Genomic DNA, 15,935 nt, shown 5'->3' with positions numbered 1-15,935 from the left:
AGTGCGGATAGTACTGTTACCGATGACACTGCTACTAAAGTGGAGTTATTGAAAGCAGTTTTCCGAAGTTCTTTCACCAGGGAAGACGAATGGAATATTCCAGAATTTGAAACACTAACAGCTGCTAGCATGGGCATCTTAGAAGTAGATACCTTAGGGATTGTGAAGTAACTCAAATCACTTGATACGAGCAAGTCTTCAGGTCCAGATTGTATACCGATTAGGTTCCTTTCAGATTACGCTGATACAATATCTCCCTACGTAGCAATCATATACAACCACTCGCTCACCAATAGCTCTGTACCTACAGATTGGAAAATGGAGCAGGTCGCACCATTGTTTAAGAAGGGTAGTAGGAGTAATCCGTCGAATTACAAACCTATATCATTGACGTTTGTTTGCAGTAGGGTTTTGGAGCATATACTGTATTCAAACATTATGAATCACCTCGAAGGGAACGATCTATTGATGCGTAATCAGCACGGTTTCAGAAAACATCGTTCTTATGCAATGCAGCTAGCTCTTCATTCGCACGAAGTAATGGCCACTATCGACATGGGATCTCAAGTTGATTCCGTATTTCTAGATTTCCAGAAAGCTTTTGACACCGTTCCTCACAAGCGACTTTTAAACAAGCTGCAGGCCTATGGGGTATTGTCTCAGTTGTGCGACTGGATTCGTGATTTCCTGTCAGGAAGGTCGCAGTTCATAGACGGCAAATCGAGTAAAACTGAAGTGATATCAGGTGTTCCCAGGGGAGCATCCTGGGACTTCTGCTGTTCCTGATCTACATAAATGACCTGGGTGACAATCTGAGCAGTTCTCTTAGGTTGTTCCCAGATGATGCTGTAATTTACTGTCTAGTAAGGTCATCCAAAGACCAATATCAGTTGCAAAGCGATTTATAAAAGATGGCTGTACGGTGTGGCAGGTGGCAGTTGTGGCTAAATAACGAAAAGTGTGACGTCATCCACATGAGTTCCAATAGAAATCCGTTGGAATTCCAGCACTCGATAAAAAGTACAATTCTCAAGGCTGTCAATTCAACTAAGTACCTAGGTGTTAAAATTACGAACAACTTCAGTTGGAAAGACCACATAGATAATATTGTGGGGAAGGCGAGCCAAAGGTTGCGTTTCAGGAGACACAGAAGATGCAACAAGTCCACTAAAGAGACAGCTTACACTACACTCGTTCGTCCTCTGTTAGAATATTGCTGCGCGGTGTGGGATCCTTACCAGGTGGGATTGACGGAGGACATCGAAAACGTGCAAACAAGGGCAGCTCGTTTTGTATTATCACGTAATAGGGGAGAGAGTGTGGCAGATATTATACAGGAATTGGGATGGTAGTCATTAAAGCAAAGACGTTTTTCGTCGCGGCGAGATCTAGTTACAAAATTTCAGTCACCAACTTCCTCTTCCGAATGCGAAAATTTTTTTGAGCCCAACCTAAATAGGTAGGAATGATCATCAAAATAAAATAAGAGAAATCAGAGCTCGAACAGAAAGGTTTAGGTGTTGGTATTTCCCGCGCGTTGTTCGGGAGTGGAATGGTAGAGAGATAGTATGATTGTGGTTCGATGAACCCTCTGCCAAGCACTTAAATGTGAATTGCAGAGTAATCACCTAGATGCACCCTGTCCGTCACGCATGGGGCGGGGGAAGAATGTAGAAAAGGCTGTGTCCGCTGAAATTAGCTTAACCCTGTCCTCTAAGCCTCTACTGGAGTCTTAAGGGGGCCGTGTAACATCCCTAGATACATCACGAACGTGGTTCCTGAAAGTAGGTTTCCTTTTGATAGTTTGAGTAGCATCTCTGCGACTCCCACGAGAGAAAGTGGTGGCCTTCGTGTGTGTTCTGTGGTCCCTGTTAGTCCTATTCCATACCGGAATGACACTTTAGCAATATTCTGCCATGGGTCTCACGAGTTTTGTGAGCAGCTTCTCTTGTAAACTGATCGCATGTTCAGTGTTCTACCAAAAGAAGGTGTAAGTAGGCTGTTTAGGTCTTTATGTTAGTAACGCCACGTAGCGCTCTACATGAAAATCACTGCTGTGTGCAGTCTGTGACTGGTTGGCATTGTTGCAATAGTCGCTATTGTAGTGTTGGGCAGTTGTCTGTTAACAGCGCGTAGCGTTGCGCAGTTGGAGGTGAGCCGCCAGCAGTGGTGGACGTGGGGAGAGAAATAGCCGAGTTTTGAGACCGGATGATCCGGACGTGTGTCCATCAGATACAGTAAATTTGTAAGACTGGATGCCATGAACTGCTAAACATATGACTAACACTATTAAGGTAAATACATTGTTTATCAAAATCTTTCATTTGCTAACTATGCCTATCAGTAGTTAGTCCCTTCAGTAGTTAGAATCTTATTTAGCTGGCAGTAGTGGCGCTCGCTGTATTGCAGTAGTTCGAGTAACGAAGATTTTTGTGAATAAGTAATTTGTGAAAGGTATAGGTTAATGTTAGTCAGGGCCATTCTTTTGTAGGGGTTATTGAAAGATTGCGTTGCGCTAAAAATATTGTGTGTCAGTTTAATGTTGATCAGAATAAGTAATGAGAGTAATGTCTGAGTACGTTCACTTCTGCTCAGCTGTTTGAAAATCAAGTAATGTAAGAGGCTTATCAGCACAGTAATTCATTAAATTTTCTAAGGGGACGTTTCAGTGTCACCTGCTTTACTTACGACCCTATGTCTGCACAAACTGTTCAACTATGTGCGTGCACCAGTCAAACAATTCCAACTGCGATCATACATTTTCACGATGACAGTGCTGCGGAGTGCGCAGGTTTACGTTTCTGAATATTAAAAGCAAGCTGCTAATCTGACATTTTCAAATTTCAATATCCGTCTCAATATTTGTGCAGGTTGATTCATCGTGGATAACTACGTCAGCTGCTAGAAGTCTACGAGCTATGAGCGCTTGTTCAGTGTAAGATTTCACATTAGCGAAGATGCACATAGCTCTTAAGGTATGCATTTTAGAAGCCGTATTTACTGACTTGTTTCTAATGATCGTTCCTGCCACATCCCTGAACGGCGAACATGCCTTCTCGATTACTCGATAAATAGCACAATTCTCAAGGCTGTCAATTCAACTAAGTACCTGGGTGTTAAAATTACAAACAACTTCAGTTGGAAGGACCACATAGATAATATTGTCGGGAAGGCGAGCCAAAGGTTGCGTTTCATTGGCAGGACACTTAGCAGATGCAACAAGTCCACTAAAGAGACAGCTTACACTACACTCGTTCGTCCTCTGTTAGAATATTGCTGCGTGGTGTGGGATCCTTACCAGGTGGAATTGACGGAGGACATCGAGAGGGTGCAAAGAAGGGCAGCTCGTTTTGTATTATCGCGTTATAGGGGAGAGAGTGTGGCAGATATGATACACGAGTTGGGATGGAAGTCATTACAGCATAGACGTTTTTCGTCGCGGCGAGACCTTTTTACGAAATTTCAGTCACCAACTTTCTCTTCCGAATGCGAAAATATTTTGTTGAGCCCAACCTACATAGGTAGGAATGATCATCAAAATAAAATAAGAGAAATCAGAGCTCGAACAGAAAGGTTTAGGTGTTCGTTTTTCCCGCTCGCTGTTCGGGAGTGGAATAGTACAGAGATAGTATGATTGTGGTTCGATGAACCCTCTGCCAAGCACTTAAATGTGAATTGCAGAGTAGTCATGTAGATGTAGATGTATACATTGGAGTAATGCTGACAGGATACGTTTTGCCTGGTTGGGAAGTTCTCTTGCATTCTGAGAAAGCTGCCTTTCCTTCCGAGTAACTCCATCGCAGCAGTCACACAACCGATCATTTACTGTTTTGCATCTATGTGCAGTTAGAAAAACTGAACGCTACAGTATGAGACTACACGAAATATTAGAACTGACACTAGTTCTACGGCTCTTCAATTTCGCGCGATGACAGGAAGTAAGCAAGCCAAGGAGGCATTATGGTCAATTTTTAACGTATTGTAGACTCAAGGTTGTTAGAGGTATCTGAATAGCTGTGCGTGTGGGGAGGGGGGGGGGGGAGCGGCGACAGCGGTCCGACGGTGTCCATTCAGGCATTCGCTTTAATTGGATGGCTGGAAAGGTGTGTAGCGCAGCCACCTGGAATGCGAGGTTAGCTCCGACTGACTAGCGCTTTTGGCACCTCTTCGTAAAACTTTACGGCTGGTTGATTAAAATAACGAGCTACCTCCAAACGGGAAAAGACTACGTACTGTTTATCGCTCTGAGATAACTATTTCGCCCAGATTTAAATTTCGGGGTGTCCTGATAACTTCCGATTACACAAGTTCATGTATATAAATTGATGTACGTGTTCCAGCAAGGTTCCCACATTTATGTGCCTACAATGGTCTCTTAGCCTCAGACAAATTCAAGCATGGAGGACGAATCTTACAGGAATAAATGCTTAACTATGAATCAACTGCACTTTTGAAAGGACCTGAAAATATAATGGACATGATAAATGACGTACGAATAAAGACAAAGCATGAATTACAATGAAAAGGGAAGTCGCAGAAGTTGCGTCTGCTAAAGCTGTACCAAGTATTAAGATTAGCAGAAATAAGGGGTAGTCTATTGACTTCCCATTCTAAGTTAAATAGGACCAGCCCAGAACGCTACTAAAAGAATTCAGATGACAGGCATTTGAACCTGGCTGCAGAACAATCTTACCGTCACCAATGTTCATTTCGCTTAAGAAACACTAAACTAAATTACTGGTTGTACGGACTCATTCATATAGTCGTTTTTCCTCTATTTGCGCCAGGAACAGGAAGGTAAATGACTTAACGGTACAACGTACCCTCTGCAACTCACCGTTTTGTGGTTTGTGGGGTATGTACGTAGATGTAGGTTAGATGGTTGACTTGGGGGACGGGACCCAATAGCGACGTCATAGGTCCCATCGGATTTGGAAGGATGCGGAAGGAAGTCTGCCGTGTCGTTTCAAAGAAACCATCCCGGCATTTGCATGAAGCTATTCAGGGAACTGACGGAAACCTAAATCAGGACGGCCGGACGGAGGTTTGAACAGTCGTCCTCCCGAATCCGAGTCGTATGTGCTGTGTGCTAACCTGTACGCTATCTCGCTCGATAGATCCAGCCGAAGGAGAGGTTATGGCTCTAGCTGACTAGCACCAGCTATGAAAGTTCAAGGTAATGAGCTTGCAGGTACAATTGATCTGCTTAAACTGTATGCAGCCCCAAGCCCGAATAGCATAATTTTATCGTCGCTAGGAAATGTCAAAACTGGGAGCGATGTAGCTTGTCTGTTTCCTGGAAGTGGCAAATGAAAACATTAGAATACTTAGCGTGGTTGATAGTATATACACGCACAGTACCACAACACTGAGCATTGAAAACGGTGCCAACCCAGTCAAAAGCTGATCGCTAGTGAGTTGACAAATCGCCCGACTGAAAGGTGGTTTGTAGCCCAGACAGAAATACCATATTCCTCTTCCTCTGCTATCAATCTCGGGTGAACCGCACAGCTTGTAACAGGGGCTAGCAGTTTAAGCACGTGGCACTCTTAAGACGGTACTATATGTACAGAGCCCTTATTTTTCCTGGGATTCCAAATTCATACGAAGAATGAGACTATTGACTAAGTTCAATCTGAAGTGTAACATTCGTGCGGATCCACACCGATCGCTAGACCTCTAGCTGCTTTCAAACATGTACGTAAAGTGAGGTACTACAGAACTATTCAATTCTACTTTCGGGATGCTTGTAAGAGATCTAGTCCCTGCACACGTAAAGAAGCATTGGCTCTGGTAAATATGAGTTGTTCCAGGTCTGCCGTAATTTATCCTAAATTTGCACGTTTTAACGTTACGTTATGTGAACTTTATATATTTCAAACGAGGTGTTTGACCAGATGAAAGAAGGAGCCATTGCAGTGTCCCAGAGCAGGTTTAGGACATCTGGTTGAATATCAGTTTTAGCACACGCGTGAAACGTGTTACCCGTTTTGTCAGCTGGTGGCCACACCTCCATGGGCGTACGATACGTACAGCAGCGATAGAGAGTCGCTTACGCAGACGGTGCCTCGATCTTTCTGACCACTAGTACTCCAAAAAAATTTCGGAACGCTCTGCAGTAGATTGGAGAACATTTTTAATCTTATGAGTAGTTTTTCCGCAAAAGAGCGTGAAGACGCTGCTTCGTGTGGATAGCAGGATAACCTGCACCTCTGGCCCTAAGCATGGGGTGGATGGTTTACAAATGGTTCAAATGGCCCTGAGCACTATGGGACTTAACATTGGAGGTCATCAGTCCCCTAGAACTACCTAAACCTAACTAACCTAAGGACATCACACACAGCCATACCCGAGGCAGGATTCGAACCTGCGACCGTAGCAGTCGCGCGGTTCCAGACAAGCGCCTACAACCGCTCGACCACGGCGGCCAGCGATGGTTTACATGGAGGGAAAGAATCTGCTAGAAACTTGCGTAGGGAAAGTGTTGAAAGAAACTCGTGAGTTTGAAATATGTAACTGCCTTAAAATATCTCGCAGCGAAGGTAATGGGTACAGTAGAAGCCGACAGTTTTGATCAGTGACTCAAGGTAACTAGTGGATAGTATTGCGTTACCATTACGGAGTCCATGACGTTACACCCATATTTTGGAAATCACAAGATCGAATGCAGAAGGAACATTTGACGGGTGCTTCAAGCTATTAATGCATTTAAACTAATTGAACGTATCAGTGGGAAAAACGGGTTTTCAACGGGGACATAGGTATGCGTTCTAGAGTATTCAAGAAACCTCTACAACTTTTAACAAAATCATGATTTTAAAATAAGCTTGAGGATACGCTATGGACAGTTACGCCAATTTCAATGTACAAAATAACAGGCTGTGACGTCACAGCATATCTTCAGTATCACTTTACGTCCACGCGCAAAGGGTTGTCATAGAATGATTCATTAGATTAACAAACAGTACTGATACCGAAGTAATTTTCAATGAGACGTAAATTAAAAGTAATACTGGTTATTGATAATGGCCAACTGGGAATGTATTACACTTGGAAACAAGAGTACGCACCACACAGACAGCAGCAGACACTAGTTTTAAACATTCTCAGCGCTGCTCTGTTGACTAGGCCTTGTCTGCAGGCCCCTCCCTACGCACGCGGCTACCTGTCGGCCGACCGACCAACTCTGAGGCAGCGAACATGCCGACCGATCGCACACGCGACTGCAGCGCCGCTCTCTTGCTGTGGTCTATTTATCCTTTGTGTGTAACTCCAACCAAAGGGAGTCTGTGAAAAACACAATGCACGAACCTGGGGGGTTGCCTTGGCTCTTTTAGAGATTAGGCAAAAAACGAGAGAAAGCTGTGAGCAAAGAAGTGGCCAATGCAAGGAAATAAATTCATTCACGTTTTGGTACTTTAGGAGCTGGCAGCCGATTTTCCTTAATTATCCGAGATTGGACGAACCCTGCATTTTGGAGCTGCTGAAAAACCATTCTTAACGAAAAAATAGAGGCTGTTACGTACACTACGGTCTCTAGCCACTGGCAGAAGAGCCCAAATTCAGTGCTGTTGTACACCCAAAATTATGTAAAATTATTTCTGGAAACTACAACGTGATTTATAGTTGCACGAGGAACTATAAAGCACAATAAATTAAAAATGTTCGTGTAAAATTTATATAGCTAGCATACATGACCCTGTAAATTTAAGAAACTTATTTAAAATAAGATACAACAAATTGGTGTAGCGTACGTTATCTAATAAACACCAGATACATAATTAAACATTTAGCAACTGTTAGAACTATAAAAAATCCCACATTTTGCTCTTCATATCAGTAGTCTGATATAAGGTGGAATTTAGCAGTCATAACAATGAAGCAAGTATATTTTATGAACAAGGGTCCGTTGACCGTGTGTTTGTGATTTACTTCCGATATACATCGGAAATTAAATTTTATATCTGGTCTGTATTTTGCTGTTTCTAGTTTTCATTTCAGATAAGTATCGGCAAAAAACCTAAAAACAAATACAGAAGACCGGATATCTCTTACTCTAAGTTCCAAGTAAACCGTTATGGAGTGGTTTAAAAATTAAGTACCTCATTCCTCGCATCTCTTACTGTAGTCCACGCACGACCTGTCGCACAAACATCTCCAATCTTTTGTGTTTTGAGAAACTTTGTCAAAGTTTCATATGCCTCACACCCTGTTACGTATATTAGAACTGCGTTTAATCACGGGCGCAGTTATGAAGGAATTTTGTCGGGCGGTTGGCACGACAGTACGACACACTGTTGTGTGGAGTGGCTCTGGAGGGAGGGTAATTGGGGGGGTGGGGGGGTGGGTGGGGGGGCTCGGCTGTCATGTCCTACCCGCCCGACATCCCAACGGGGCAAGTCGGCGAGTGTTTAGGTCCCTTAAATATTTGTTAAGTCTCTCCTCCCCACTTCCCTCCACCCATCGTATCAATGGTGGATTTATTGAACTTCGCATTGCCTCTAATCCATTGGAAAGTAGATAAACTCAGTGGAGAGGTTCCATGAAATGAGTTTGTGGATTAGATATGTCAGGTTAATCTTTACAAACTTAATTTTTCTGCCGCCTCTTGATCGAAAATCGCGATATAAATTTAATACGATAATGGATAGGCTTAAAATACGTTTATGAGTCAACATTAAAAATTTAATGGGCACTACCCTTTTAAAGCTAAAAGTACTTTACGTTAGTGATACGGCTTGGAAATTAGAAAGTAACACGTTCCCTGTTTTAGTCACGTTCATTAATTGCGATTCGTTGTTGCGTAAAATACTCTCCAATGGACGTATTGTCGGAGGGGTAGGGAGCGGGGGGGGAGGGGGGCGGCAAGAGACTCATTTCTTTCGCAGGCTGGCTGGCTTTGCTACTAGCTCGAGGCTTACTTGGCCTAAGACAAGCTGGACCCACCAGACCTGTTAAACACAAGGCGCGAAGAACCTAATAACCGCCACAGCAAACCAAATAACTTTTCTTAACTCATAAGGTAAATTACTTAATTGTCAACGATCAAATATAATTTAATGTTCGGTAAAAAAAAAGATATGTCAAACAGGAACAATCTGTCGATATCAAAAGAAATATTACAGAAGTTCAGATTCGTGGTTTGACAGTGGATAAACAGGTTTTTACCACTTCCCTTAGCGCGATTTGAATACCGTTTCGGTCAAAGTTATGTAGTGGACAACCACTCTTACATTTTTCGTACTTAATGTAAGATATTAAACATGTACCAAATCAGACTTTGCCTTTATCTAATTAAGTTTCCCGACTTAACCGGCATTTTTAGTTTTTATAATTAAGTGTCTTGGATATGGCACAAAGCTCGACGTTCAGGCTACGGTCGGTCTGTTGCTACATTCTTTACTTCGTTATGGCTAAAATTGGCGTCGCCAATTCTCAATCAAATTATCACCTTCCAACCCGTATTAGAGCTCTGGCTGCACTACAGATTATTTTCCTCACAGTTCAGCAATGTTAGCGACGGGACATTTAACTCTGTATCCACGGTTGACCTGAAACTCACGTAACCCAAAAAGTTTCCTACTAGTGTAAGTTAGGGAAGCGTAGATCATACTGCCCACACACCCAGAGCAAGATTCTCGGCAATGGCGACCCCCAAACAATTCACAACATTCCTCTAAGCTCTCGCACAATGCCTGCAAGTACGTGAGACGATGCAGGGAAGTCGCAACAGCAGTCAGCCGAAATACCCACATACTCACCTGGTCACGCGGAGCTTCGAAGTCTGCGACTCGGGGAGCAAAGAGGGCGGTGGATGACGGACGGCTGCGGTTCTGGACACTAGGGCAGGACAGCCAGAGGACCTCGCTGCGCCGTGTGGCCGTCCATAGAGGTCTACGGCCCTCTACCGTGTAACCGTGAATCGCTGGGGCCTCGTCAATAACAGAACGCGTCACATTTTGTCCTGTAACTTACAAAACAACAGATAAAACGAATATTTATTCAGATGGATAAATGTAATAAACATTATTCCTTCTAAACAGTTAAGAACATATTTTAATAAGTTATCTTATGGAGAGCCATAGCAACGAGTTACAATTTTTTGAAAAGAAACTTATTTTTTCCATGATGTGACTGATGTATTTAAACCAACTGTGTACAAAGCAATTTAAATCAAATTTTTATCAATTTTCGCTATGGATTTAGAAACGTTCAAAGTTATGGGGTGAATTCGAAATGCTGTATGTAAATGGTCTTGTTGAGATGGACGTTCTGATCGTGCAATGTTCATACAAGTGAGGTGTTCGAACTTATGCCCATTTCCCACAACGCACAACTCAATGCGCCTTGTAAACGACCATACAACATGTAAAGTCGCTAGTGGCACAGAACGACGAGCTTCCTCGATGTGCTGTCTGAAGTCATGTTCAGTTACATTACAGAATGTAACCCTATTGGTATATATATTTATTTATTCGTCCACAGACCATTTAGTACAAGATTATCAGACATGTCAGATATTTACAGAAATGTTTATACATATATGAAACATTACCAGAATAGGATAGGTTTAGGCAAGAATTGGACAGAAAGTCGACTATGGCCTAATTCAAAAAGCCATCCCGACATTCCTTCAGAAACTTTGGGAAATCACGAAAAACCCAAGTCAGCACAGTCCGACAGGGAATAACCCGCGGACCTCCTGCATACGAATCCAATGTATTAAGACTGGAATAGCCACCTCACTCGGATCTTGATTGAAAGGGGAATCACAAATGCATAGTCTACAATGATTCCAACACGCACAAAAAGTAAGTAAATGAACAAGAAATTCTGAAAATAAAAACACTACTGAAAACGTGAAAACACATCAACACATTACACAACACTGCTGAAAAGTACAGCATGCACAAAAAGTAAATCAGTGACGTAGGGAAAACATGAAACTTTGACAGAAAAGTCACCTGAAAATAATGAAAACACACCAACACATAACACAGCACTTCGTAAAGTATAATGCACTGACACACGAAAACTTGCCAGAACTATATCCTGATTCCTTCTCAGAGTAGGTGTGTTACATTGCATCCGAAACAGGGGAAACAGAAAAGCAGCAGTATAGATGGTAGATCAATTAACAGAAACAAAAGCACTCAACAGTAAATAAAGGCCCAGTAATCCTGTAAACTGACGCGTTATTTTACACTTCAGAAACACTTCTCGACAAGAAACGATTTTAACTCTGCTTTAAAAACCGTTTCCATCTCCAGTTTTTTTCTTGTAGGGTTTCAGCGCTTTATAATGAATGTCTCACATGTCTCTGAGTGCGGGCTGTTGTTCTATATATAGGGACCCACAGTTGCCAGTGTTATAACTGAGGTAATCTGACTCACTTTCCAGATCACCAAGTCTAGCTCTTGCCATCAACACTTATTTGTGTGTGTACAAGGACGGTACTGTAACCAAAGAGAACTTTTTAAACAGGAGCTTGGTGCGAGCACTAACAGAACTGTGTCACAAGATAAGATTAGAATGGCCCTAACTGTAACGTAAAAATTTCATTTCATCGTCTATCAACTTTACCCCAGAAAATCATTCCATGAACTACAATTTACTAGAAGTAAACAAAATAAGCCATTCTAGCACCATCTGAGGAGCAAACTTTAGAAATAATTCTCAGAGCGAAACGAGCAGAATTGAGTCTCTAGGAGAGTTTAGTACAACTTTAAGTCTTTATCAGCTTACATTTTTGAATTTTTTGTGAATCGCACTCTTCCTAATTCATTTTCTCCCACTACAAGATGGAGAGATCTTAGTTTTGATTTAACTTTCCAAATTTTGATTCAGCTTTCCAAATTGAATGCAGTTCGTTTTTCGAGGGTCTGCCCACTGGAACAGAACCAGGAATGCAAGGACTTCAGGTCTAGATCAGCTGAAGGGTCAAGGGAGAAAACCAGAGTTAATGGAATACAGTGTCCTCAGAAGGAAAGAAGTTCACAGAATGTAGCGAAACGTCACTTTGTTAGAGGAAACAAAGAGGTAAGTCATGCGAAACAGACGCAGTAATTCCACAATAATTGCGGACGTCTGGTTGTGATAACACAGTAATGGTATTCATATCACGTACATTTAGCTGGGAGGTAACTGAGTGAAGAATTTCACAGCCCCAGGATGGAGAAAATTAACCAGGGTTTGCAAATCTTTGATTTTAGTCTGTATATTGAAAGGGGATCTAGAATAAAGAACAGAATTCAGATGATATTATCTTAATAGGTTCAGTTCTGAAAAGGCGTTTTGCAGCGTACTTTGAATCCAACAGTCTTTTCCATTTCTTGATTGACTTTGATCGCAATCAAAGAAGATGGCTGCCCTCTGAATGCTTTGATCATTTCCTTGAAATCTTCTGGTGTTTTCATCAGTGTCTTTGCCTTCCGCAATCCAGCATTTTTATCGCACTGTAGGTAAGAATGACCTCGTATATGGAACGTAATTTCTTGTCTTTTCAGACCAGTAGTTTGATTGAGAGTTACATAATGAAAGGGAAGTTTTTACTTTGACCACCGGCAAATTCAGCCGGCCGCGGTGGCCTCGCGGTTCTAGGCGCACAGTCCGGAACCGTGCGACTGCTACGGTCGCAGGTTCGAATCCTGCCTCGGGCATGGATGTGTGTGATGTCCTTAGGTTAGTTAGGTTTAAGTAGTTCTAAGTTCTAGGGGACTAATGACCACAGCAGTTGAGTCCCATAGTGCTCAGAGCCATTTGAACCATTTGAACCGGCAAAGTCACAAAATACACACTTTGTGCCAGGAGGAATGGTTAACGTTCAGGAATATGACAGAAACGCTCATTCGAAGCAAAAAGTCTAATAACATGAACTCTAAAATTCATACCGTAAGAGCTATGAGCACTTCATCTTTGACACTTCTGCTGCGAAACAGATATCTTCTACTGCCGGCTCTTTGCATTCCATATTTTGGGAAGAGCTGATACGGACCAAAATAAGAAAAAAATGTTTGATAAACATGTACTACTAAAATATATAACCAGTGAGCTACGGGCATTTTTCATCGTCGCTATATGAAACTCATTTCTTCCACTGAACAAATGCCCATAGCTCATAAGGTATGCATTTATAGTCCGTGTGTACTAGGCAATTATTTCTTGTTTTGGTTGATACCAACTCCTCCCAAAATACTGAAAGCGAAGAACTTGCAGTGGAAGAGATTTGTTTCACAGTATCAGAGATGAAGTGCTCATACCGCTTAACGTATGCGTTTTAGACCCCATATTCATGAGACTTTTTTGCTTCGGATGGTCATTCCTGTCATGTCCCTGAATATTGACCAATCCTCCCTGGACACCCTGCACAGAGCTGTTCAATGCCTCATGTATGGCATGAGTGGTTAAGTGAAAAAGGAATATCGTCATTTCATTTGCCCCTTTCTTCGCAATGCATTCAGGATAAACACAAAAACAAAAAGGATTCGCCTGTTGCAAGAAGTCAAATATTGAACGAATACATCGAAACTCGCTCCTTAAAGTGTGTGGCAGTGGTTGCCATGTTTGACAGGGGTACAGTTTTTTCCAAAATAACGCATATAACCACATTCTTTTTGTTTTTCCTTGCCTCCAATTTACTGGTGGGAGCCTCCAATTTACTGGTGCGAGCAATTGCGACAGTATTCTGTTTGCTCTACTCTAATGTGGCCGGAAGAGTCACAACTGATTTGCCTGAAAAATCGACTTATTTGTTTCTTTCCCCTTAGAGGAAAACTATGACCGATAATATCTATGAAGTCGCTTGGCCTCCTTTGTTCAGTTTTAGCCTCTCAGTTGATGCGTATGATCATTCTGAATCAAGCTGTGGCAATAACTAAATGCCGAAAAGAAGTGACTTACCAGTTTTTTTTTTTTTTTTTTTTTTTTTTTTCGCTCCTGATCCTTCAGTTGTAGTGTACAGAGATTCGCTAACATCACTCACTACTTCACTGAAGTGACCCGCAAACATGACCTTGGCAGTAGCTTCTAAGGTGTGTATTTCATTTATATAAAGAAGGAACAGTAGGGGTACACCTAGTTCGACTTTTCTTACATCAGATGCTAATCTGAATTCATGATTAGCATGAGTTGATGTGAGCTCCACAACCTTGTTTTCTACTCCTGTTATCCTCATTGCTTCCAACTTACGTAAAAGAATTCATGACTAACCGTATCGAAAGCATTAGAAGGGTCTAAATTAACTTCAACAATATGGTTGTTATCCTGAACTCTATTTCATCGTTGTAATCATTTATCGCTGTTTCTTTAGTTTTGCCTGTTCGAAAGCCATGCTGGTTATTACTCAGTAGGCTGTGGTCGGCTATGTACTTGGCGATCCGTTTTTTCATAAATATTTCAATTACTTCAGAGAATGATGAGATTAGTGAAATAGGTTGGTGATATTCAATTTTATGCCTGTTTACGTTCTTGAACAGAGTTACCACTTCCGATACTTTTAATCTTTCGGGGAACACACCCTCAGCGAATGATAAATTAGTAATGTGAGCCAAGGGTTTTGTAATTTGTGAAACAGTACGGACTGTAAGTTACACTCGAACATCATCTACACCAGCTGGTGTTTTGCACCTGAGGCTTCTAATCAACTTTACTGCTTCGTGTTCACTAGTTGGAACTAACGCCCAGCTCTATGCTGGCGTGCAAACCTATGTTTATCCTGACTTATAAAATTTAAACTAAGTGTCGGGGAAGCATTTATGTAATTTGGCAGCTCTTTTTTGCAGTACTGGTATCATCAGCATTTCCTGCTCTACATATATCTTCCTTGTTTCACTCCTTACAATATCACTTACAGATTATTATTTTCTATATGATATCATGTTGCTTTCAGCTGTTAGTTTTTCATTTAACGATTGCAGTTTCAAGCATAAGATTTTGATATATAGGTTTACGTTAGGCAGAGGTAACAACGTAAACCTATATGTCAAAATCTTTTGCTTCAAAATGCTGTAATACCGAAATGAAAATCGTAAAATAAAACACTAACAACTGAAAGTAAGATAATGTCATTAAAAAAATATGTATAGAAGCTGTAGCCCTATACCACAAGAAATTAATAGATTTTGATTTGTTGTCTGACATTCTTATTATGTTATGTAAGGCAGAAAGGAATGCAAAAACAGACGAGGTACTGTCGCCGACGGGTATCTTCGTGGAATAAGTGGCGGAGATACCCGATAAGTACAATCAATAAAACGAAACTGTTCGCGCGGAAAATGGCTAAGTTCCACATAGGGCACTCTCGGTGAGACTAGCCGCGTCACATGTTGCGTTATAACAGAAACTTATTAATCACACCACCTAGACGTACAACACAAAATACTGGAAATTAGTACCAATTACATATTATACAAGGTAATATAGGATATCGACAGCGATCGCGAAATGTGTACTGATTTGAATGACAGCTCTAGATGCAGTCCGAAGCAGATGTGGCGTCGCCATGCAGTCTTAATGAGCGCAACACTGGTGCATACGAGTTATAGTCTCTAAGGGACATATTACTGCACGAGCTAACAAAAGTCGTATCCAAAAACTCACAAAATTTCAAACAAAATGCATCCTAGTTATTTAAAGCGCACTCGTTTTATAAAAGTGAGAGAATATTACTATTCTGAAGAATTAATAGGGATGTGGAAATGGAAATGGGTTACTAATTGCTTGAATAATTGGACAACAGATTGAAAAGAATAGTTGATAAAAATTGAAGGTAGTTTATGAATCTGTGCACTACCTTTGGTGAACTTTAACTGATACTACTGTCAACAGACCTTTAACAACATTACATTCAAGATCGATAAACATAATTTGCATTACGCACTGCTGCTTCCAGTAGTGTGAGGTACCAAGTAACAGCCACAACCACTGAAATTGTCGAC

General features: G+C 41.5%; 1 protein-coding gene across 1 annotated transcript in view; it reads right to left on the bottom strand.

The window, feature by feature from the left end:
- The window catches only part of LOC126278586 (protein piccolo-like), a 122,041-nt gene extending 112,106 nt beyond the window's left edge, over positions 1-9,935 (bottom strand). Inside the window, exon 1 of the mRNA XM_049978798.1 lies at positions 9,762-9,935. The gene's annotated coding sequence lies outside the window, so the exon portion shown is untranslated. The remainder of the gene's footprint in view (positions 1-9,761) is intronic.
- Between the last annotated feature and the right edge of the window lie 6,000 nt (positions 9,936-15,935).

Source organism: Schistocerca gregaria, chromosome 6 (genome assembly GCF_023897955.1).
Source record: "Schistocerca gregaria isolate iqSchGreg1 chromosome 6, iqSchGreg1.2, whole genome shotgun sequence".
Lineage (NCBI taxonomy): Eukaryota > Metazoa > Arthropoda > Insecta > Orthoptera > Acrididae > Schistocerca > Schistocerca gregaria.
Note: the sequence above shows the minus strand (reverse complement) of the source record. Positions and strands in the feature narration are given on the sequence as shown.